Genomic DNA, 10,000 nt, shown 5'->3' with positions numbered 1-10,000 from the left:
ATATATATATATATATATATATATATATATATATATATATATATATCGGCTAAATACAAACCAAAATGCATAATTAATTTAAAAAATATAAAATGAAAATAAGGATTTAGTTGCAGTGCGCACTATGTTGGGCGAACATCGCAAAGATTATATTTTCGTTTGAAACAGCATATGCCTTCAAAGTTTCGTTATGCAAATTTCCACCTTCGGAAGTTCTAAGTAATATGTATGGTTTTGCGATTTGCGACCATCTTATAAATAACCATGCGTGTGCCACGAATTTCAGTGCTGACATGTTTACGATCCTCAGTAAGTCGCACTCTCCCTATAATTTGAACATTTTAGAGACTCTTTTTATTAAGTTATTTAGACCTTCTCTTTGCAAGCAAAATAAATCTTTTTGGACTTAATTTAGTTTCTATGGAATCCCCCCCGTTTATTTCTGTTTTTTGTTGTTGTTTTTTTTCCTATACCCCGTTGTTTTCATGACATTTTCTGTTTGTTTTACATCGTATTTTCCCTTATTTTGCTTTGATAAGTGAGGAACGAAACCTGGTTAGCTAAAGTTTATTTTTATTTTTTATTTTTTAAATACAATATGCTTTTTGTTTGGTCTGTATTTAGCCGCTATAAATTTCTGTACCCCCCGGAAAATGTTCATATATATATATATATATATATATATATATATATATATATATATATATATATATATATATATATATATATATATATATACATACATACATTTTTATGCCATATATTTAATGTTTTCAGTTCAAAAACTGTACAAATAATTCCGTATAATCTTGGGTATTACTATTTAAATACTCATGAAATAAAATACCACTATTATATATTTAATGATTTGGGAAGGTAAAATATGCGTACCATTGGTAGTAGGCTACGTTGCACAGATCAAATATTCACATATTCGGAAAATATTTTTGTCGATGTAATTGTATAATTTTGTTTATTGTTTTCTTTTACATTTAAATAGATATTATAATAAACTCTCGCATGCGAACTATATGTCTGTAGTAACATTATAGAAAGAATACAAGTATTTCGTATGAAAAACAAAACTTAGCCATTCTCTTATTCACAGTTATTTCCTCATTTTTTGCACTTATAAGATTTTTCTAAATATATTTTAATACAATTTTACTTTCTTCTATGCGAAATCGTATACATTGCGAATATGGCTATATAATATACAAATGCATATAGAATCAGTATTGCAAATTTACAAATGATATGAAATATAAGAGACCCAATATGCAATGCCACAAAAAAAAAGAACAAAAAAAGTGAAACCTTATATTAATAAGCGGCAAATAAGGAAATGAATCGACTATTGAATCGTCAAAAAAAAAACTATGAAATAATTGATGCTGACGAGACGAGGATACAATTTTCGGAGTTTAAGCTAAAATTTGACAGATGTAAAGAATTATTAACTTGGTTTGCGAGGAAGCAGATGCCCAAATTCTGTCTTTATTTTGACACTGTCATTTTTATGTTCTGTTAGTTGTGTGTAATTTATAAAAATCGTAGGAGTTCGAGGTATATAAAAGTATTCTTACCATCTCTTTCTCTCTCTCTCTCTCTCTCTCTATCTCTCTCTCTCTCTCTATATATATATATACAAATTATATATATATATGCATATATATATATAATACATATAGTCTCCCTTTCATGCGTGCACACACTGCCACAGGAACAGACACGCCCAACTATATATATATATATATATATATATATATATATATATATATATATATATATATATATGTGTGTGTGTGTGTGTGTGTGTGTGTGTGTGCATGTATTATTTGGATTCATACGGTTACACTTTTAATCTTGATTGTTATTTTAACCAACTGTCCCACAGATTAAAACGGTACTTCAAATGGGATTATTTAATGTTAGTTTCCTTCGGCAAGTCAGAAGTTTTTCGTATTTCGCCTTTATATTGTTCGATCGCCTGCGTTATTTATTAAACATTTTATCTGAGAAAGTGCATGTATGACGCAATTAACCATATACCTTAACCAATGCTGATATATATATATATATATATATGTATATTAATGTATATTATATTGAGATTAATATATATATATATATATATATATACTAGCATTTAGGCAACACATTTGAAAAGTGGGATGACTTTCGAAAATATCGGTGATAAAAGCGACCCCTCCCCGTAGAGAAGTGTTTCGTTGAGTGTGAAGGACTTACTGTTTTTAGATAATACTTCGGTATATGGTATTGTGAAAATCTTCGGATAAGTCGAAAGTTGTAGAAAGACATGCAAACATGCATACATACATACATACATACATACATACATACATACATACAAACACGCGCGCATTTATATCTGTGTAACTAAGGTCTACGACCTAAAGCGATTAAAAAGCTTGCCCTATTTCGGATTAACCTTTATGTAAATTATGAAATGTATAGACCAGCAATTCTCTGAGTAATTTGGTAGAGACCGCAGAGGTCAAATTATTTTAAATTGTGAGCCTTATTATGACCTCTAAACATTAACTGTTTTGAGCTCAAATCAAGTAATTATGTTAGATCCATGTCCTAGTAACCTACATGTAATATACAGGTGTTTAGACCCAAAATTGGCGGAGGTGTTTGGTAGAGTTCTAAAGGGAATCTATTTGAACTTTGACCTCTGTACAGCAAAATTTCTGGCCGAAAACGGATTACATATATTTTCCCAAATCTCAATACCCTGTATATCAAATTTTGTGCCTGTAGACTGAAAATTTACTGAGTAATTTTGTAGGGAACTGTACACAGACAGACACATACACACGCTTTCACTTTATATTTATATATATATATATGTATATATATATATATATATATATATATATATATATATATATATATATATATATATTTATATATATATATATATATATTAGCATGCGTGCCCTGCGTTGCCCGAGGTTTTGGCGGTGGGTGTTGATCAACAAGAAAGTAGGAAGGAAGGCTCTAACCCATACCGCGAAAGACAAGAACGGGAAAAAGACGTGACGTCTTTGCTCTTCCGACTGTCGCCAAACCGGAACTGACGTAGGTTTTAATTAAGGCTACACAATTGAAAAGAGGGGTGCCATTCGAAAATATCTGCGAAAAAAAAGCGACTCTCCCCTGTTGAAAAGTGCCCAGTTAAGGGTGAAAATAATTAATGTTTTAGCATATTTACGGTATTTTAGGTTTATATATATATATATATATATATATATATATATATATATATATATATATATATAAGAGGATAGAAGGAAACAATGCATAAGGATAAAAACATTAATATGCTTTCGTTTTTGTCGAACAGGTTTGATAGTAATAGTTACAAAATTTCTTTCAAATATGAACTTGTGTGGATCAAACAGTTTCATAGAAATAAATGTAGATATTTTTGATACAAAGGGAATGTACCAACTTAGACAAAATGGAAACGTAATATAATAAAATCAAGGCGATGTTGTATTATTCGTTTATGAAAATTTAATACACCTAATATCATTGGAATAGGCAGGAATTTTAAACTAATGTTAAACATCTATTTGGGATATTTAAAGTTAATCTGAGAGTACGTCTTTGAAGCTCCTTTGCCTAACGTTCACAAGAAACATGAGTTGGAACAATTACATCGAGGGCATTGTCAGGGCCGCTGCAAGGAAGCTGGGTTCTATCTACCATGCTAGAAAACTACTAACACGCGAAAGTATCTTATACCTCTATGAGGCAAACATGGAGTATTGCTGTCATATTTGGGGTTGTGCATCGGCTACTAATCTCTCGCTCATTGACAGTGTTCAAAAGAGAGTCGCAAATCTGATAGGCCCTGAACTGGCATCTAAGCATCAGCCTCTGTCCCATCGACGAAACGTTGCATCCCTCTGCATGTTCTACAAGTATTATAATGGTGAATGCTCTGACGAACTGCAAGCACAATAATATCATGTAACTTATCATATTTACCTTACAGAAGATTTGAATCGACTGTTGATTAGACAACTGTCGATTTGTTAACACTATGCACGGTGCAGGATTACATAGCATAGGTTTATATTTTAATTTCTAATTTTCAAGAAATTTCGACCGATTTGAACAAAAATGTACACGTTATAATTAAACACGTTTGTGTTCATAGAAATAGTACACCTCTTATGTCGTACGTTACACCTTGTGGTAAACTTGGAACAAAGAGAAGGATTGTAAATTGAAAGGGTTCTGATACAATAGATCAGATTTGAACATTTCGAAGCAGAGGATGAGGTACAACTGCCTGCAGCGTTCGAAAATACTGGTTCACATCAAAGAATACACGATGCCGCGTATCACGTTCCAGTCTACATATATTGATCAGTGTCCCAATGATTACTCATATCTATGAATTTAAAAAGACTATATTTCGACGTCCGGTGTGCACATGAGAATATAGGAATACATATCTCTACTCTAAAGTAAATACATTTATGTATACACACGTTTATGTTAAACGGTTGGTTGCTTGCTTTTGTTTTACGGCATATCAACCCTTTTCGGGTTATTTAATGCCGAATCCAAAGATTTTGAAGAAAAAAAAATGTTTAATAGAATATATTTGTTGTTTTCACGTTGGTATCTATTTAACCAGTAGCTGTGCCCCTAACAGGTACAACCACTCCGGCTCAGAGTGGACCTGGGAGCAATGGTAATTAAAGGTGGCTCCACACTCCCCAAATCCCACAAGCTGGGACCTAACCACTGGATATAGTTTAAGGTCATATCCAGGACCTATGTAAAACGGATATATATACAGGCATGATAATGACTACAATTATTAATACGTTTATGATACATTTTTTGTAATACTAAAGAGATGTTAAACAATATATGCTATTTTCCATCTCTTATAATGCAATGTACGTCATATTTGAGTCAAGAGAATCATATCCATACAGGAAGCGAAAGTGAAAGTAAATAATGGTCCATTGTATAACATTTAACTTCTAATTGTTTGAAAATCAATGATTTATTTATTAGTTTTATTATATATTATTATTAATAGGAATTCATTAGTTAGAGGATTATTATTTATGAATATTTTTATTGCAGACTATTTATCTCTTTTTGTTGTTGTGACGCAGTAGTAGAGGTGTGGAATCTCTACGGTTCCAGGTAAGCATTGTCTGAAATTAGCGGGTTCAATCCGACACAAAGACAGTCTTACATGGACAAAACGCCGTGCGACGACATCAGTTATTGAAGGGAGTAATTACTGAAGATGCAGTTATGAGATTCGGGGTTCCTATACACTAGTGGTTAAAACCTGAGAAAGGCCAGAGAAATAGTTGGCCGAAACGTCGTGATACACAGCTAAAACAGATAAGCATATTAGCTCGCAATAAATATATTTACATAATAAATTTAATTTGTAGACGTTATCAAATTATATATATAAGTAATTATATATATATATATATATATATATATATATATAATTATATATATTTAAATGAATTTTTTCAGGAAATGCAGTTTTACAACTAAGCATTAAAATTGGCCTGCATATTTAACAGATCTCTAAACTAATAACTACAGTAAACAATCCGCAGTTATGTATTATACTGTTTTGATTCAAATACAATTCCTCTCATCCCATTAGAATTGTCTGTCTATAAAAGTCGTGATCATTAATAAAGTGTATTGACCCACAGGAAAACTACAGTTACTGATTAAATTATGTATGTTTTAACCGTTTAATAATATTTCAAACGTAGTTAATATGTACTGCATGTTTAATATATAAATTTGAATGCTAATTTCTATAGGAATCGATTAAAACCTAACATTCCAGAGCATGAATGTAAAAGATATGTGTTATTGTATAACCCATTAAGTGCATTTATGACCACAACTTTTCTTAGGAGTAAACTACAACTTAAAATAATAATGAAAATAATAATCCTATTAAATAAACCAATAAGACCATGAATGCGGATGTTCCTTAAAATATCTAAAATAAACAACTAAAAAGTAACATGGATTAGTTACTATAAAACCTATATAAGCTGAAATGCTAACACATTATATTTGGTTTAATCTCTCCAAAAATAAACGGTGGCATCGGTTGATATTATATACAATTGATTTGAAAGAGGATTGAAAAGATTACATACGATTACTGATACCAGACTGAGGATGCTTGTGTAGAAGTATTGTATTGGCAGCATTAACCACATGTGAAGTGACTGTTATCATAATGCTTTATTATAAAGACGCAATGTGTACCGAATTAATGATATATATATATATATATATATATATATATATATATATATATATATATATATATATATATATATATATGTGTATATGTACACATACACACACTATGTATCAAATCCTATATGTAATTCACAAATAGTGCAGACACACACACAAATATATATATATATATATATATATATATATATATATATATATATATATATATATATATACTAGCAAGTGTACTCGTCTTTGACTTATTAAAGTATGATAGGTTATGAAAAGGAAGGGCTGTAATCAGATAGCTTCGAATTCGGGAATATCAAAAACAAAGCAAAATATGCTGAACGTTAAAATAAAATATGTAGACTCCATAATTTATTATACCATACCTGTTCACACTAAAACACTTGTCACAATATTCTGTGGATCTATATTAAAGAAAACCTTGTAAACTTAGTGACATATATCAATTCTATGGACGTAAGGCGCGAACGAACACCCCATAATTTAATTATACCATATTTATTCAAACTGAAACATAATTATGAAAGTATACTTACGCAGATAGATATGAAAAGTAGTTCTTAAAGTGTGTGCCTATTTCAATTCTATGAGGTCAGGCGCGAACACAGACCCCACAATTTTATTATACTATACCTATTTAAGTTCAAACAAACTTATAAAAGTATTATTATGTACATCTATATCAAAAACACTTGTAAACATTTTAATTTTTAATTTTTTTATTTCTATACTTTGTGGACCAGGCGCGAAAGCAGACACCAGTTTTAATGAACACCAGTTCTACAGGATCAAACATACCCATCCGTGTGTCTCGATACATCTTCTATGATTATATGTAATCAGTATTTAAAAATAGTCAACCATATAGAAGCCTATTTGTGACCAGACACACACACATTCAGCTTTATATTATAAATATGCGTGTATATAGATAAAGACATTGAAGTTTGTAACGATAGGTATGGGACATCCAAACAAGCTGCCATCATTGCCCTTCTTCTTATTAAACCCAAGCGAGATATCTTTTTAATGTCCTCGCTTTCCCTTGAGTGCAATTGTTTAGATCTATTTTGCATTGGTCACCAGGAGTATAAGTTAGGTAGGAATTCAGGTTCTTTTTCATAAGCCTTGTGGCACTTTTAATAACTGGTTCATATGTATATATGTGTATACCAATTTCAACCCAAGTAACTCTGATAAATTTGACCCCTAATATAAAGTGCCGCGAACTACTGTATTTAACTAGGTAATTATGCCGAACACAATATTCTAGACCCCCTGTTATTCTCTTTCTTTATCTAAACAAGTGGTGCTCAACCTTTTTTTATTTTACTCATGGACCCCTTTTTCTTTTCTTTTTATCTTGGTGGACCTCTTCATGACCATTGGCCATAAGACAATCTTCTATATTTCACACATATAAATTTCGAGGTTTTAATAATAAAAGAAATATGATATAATAAGGTTTTCCGTTTATTAAGCTTTATGAAAACTAATTTAATGCAAATAAATATTCTACACTAACAATAATAATAATGGTAAGTTTTGTTATGTCTTGCATGTGGACCCCCAAAAATATCCCCTGGACTCTAGGGTCCATGTGGACCCCCTTGAGAACCACTGATTTAAACTAACCTGATATTTTTGGACTTCCGAGCAATTATAACCCCTACACAATGAATATTTATATCCTGCAATCAACCCTATATTAACTCACCACCTTTTTTTTCGAAACCTACTTACTTATCCATCTATATAACCTCGATTGTTAATTATACTTCTTTATATATTCTCAATTATTTTACTTGTTATTTACAATTTTTCTTTACAATTTGTCTTATTATTTTAATAATATTTTTTTTATTATTATTATTGTATTTATATCATTGTCTATGCATATTTTATAGGCCCATGTCTTTTATATTTATTCAATTCGTACCTTGCAATATTTTTATGTACTTAATTTCATAGAGAGCTATAACGATCATTGCATGTAAATAGATAAATGCAATTAAGTTGGATGTAAGCAAGTTTGCTTTGAGAGGTCGCATATTAATTATTGCAAATAACGCCTCCTCCCAACGTGTCAAAATTCATATGACATGTATCCAATGACTATATGCTATGTTTACGCCGCATTATAAACTGCTTGTCTCTCCCATTCTCGGTTTATTTCTTATCCCTCTCTCTCTCTCTCGCCTCATACCTCCTCAGTCAAAAGTTTACCCATCTTACGCCCTCACATTCAACCCTTTCTCTCTCTCTCCCCCAATCTTCTATGCCTATCGGTGTCTGGTTTAATATTTTAGATTCCCCATCACCCCTTACAACCTTTCAACGTTTCCTAAATCTTAATTTTTTTCTGTTGTAAGTTTAGAATTAGAATTAAAATTATTTTCCATCTTTCATGTTTTATTTTTGTTAATTCTAATATTGTTTTTTTCCTAATAATAATAATAATAATAATAATAATAATAATAATAATAATAATAATAATAATAATAATTTTAATTTCTGATGATCTTACTGTATCGTTAATACGAGTTTGTATTTGAAACATGCGTAACTAAACAGATAAAACGGTCATATATATATATATATATATATATATATATATATATATATATATATATATTGTATAACGGATTTTGTACGCGTCTTACTATATAATACATATGTTCGAAAAGCGCTCATATCTATCTAGTGTATGCAAGATTCGTATAGGCGCAAGACAATCTAAAGAAAAAATGCGAGAATTGACCTTTAGATGGAATGGAATAAACGAAGCCATGTAGTGCATGAGTAAAAGCGTATTGAGTTAAATGTTAAGTGATTCAACGGAGGTGTTTGCATTGAGAAAAAGAGAAAAAAACATATAGGAATCTGTTTTCTTTATCTTGTGATGAGACTTGCCGACGCCGGTCGTTTCCGGTCTCCTTGCTCCTCCCTAGCACTACCACACACAATCAATACTAACTTTTTAGGGAATAATACAACGCATACACATTCCTTTTACAAAAACGTACGTTTGGTCCAGCCTTACAGATTACAGAAAGTACTTCACGAAAAATATATATATATTGTGGACGGGTGTATGATTTAGCATTTTTTGTCATAGGGTATTTGGGCTGATATCATATATTACAATGTGCCCGTGTATGTTTGTGGGCAACCGATTATTAATCGATGGCTCAGGAATCGACGTGATTCAAAGCTTCTCACTAATACTACAAAATATCGACTATAAAATCGAACGTATCTGAAATTTATTTTTTTAACATCAGCGTCGTATGTTCTCCGAAACTCGCAGAGCGGTGCCAGCGGTCTCAAATTATTAGATTTTTTTAACGAACTGTTCCTTTGTGGAACTTTAGACGGTTAAAATTGTGTTAGACGTGAATAATTAGTCAGATTTTTTATTAATCGTAAAACATTCACCTTAAATTATTTTTTAATCGATTGATAGATGTTTAACGTTGGTACAGCGGTAACATCTCAAGCTCCGAATGCTACAGATTCGGTTTCAATTCGAGCTTCTGTCTCATAAAACTGTTCATTTACTTTTGAATTGAAAATACTATAATAATTGAGGGTATGAGACGATACTATCACTGTATTGCGTCGGTAGTACACATCAGACACATTTAGAGACAATTGATCAACCGAGAATATCATG

Source organism: Euprymna scolopes, chromosome 11, assembly GCF_053919585.1.
Source record: "Euprymna scolopes isolate OS-2025 chromosome 11, ASM5391958v1, whole genome shotgun sequence".
NCBI lineage: Eukaryota > Metazoa > Mollusca > Cephalopoda > Sepiida > Sepiolidae > Euprymna > Euprymna scolopes.
This window is presented reverse-complemented; position numbering follows the sequence as displayed.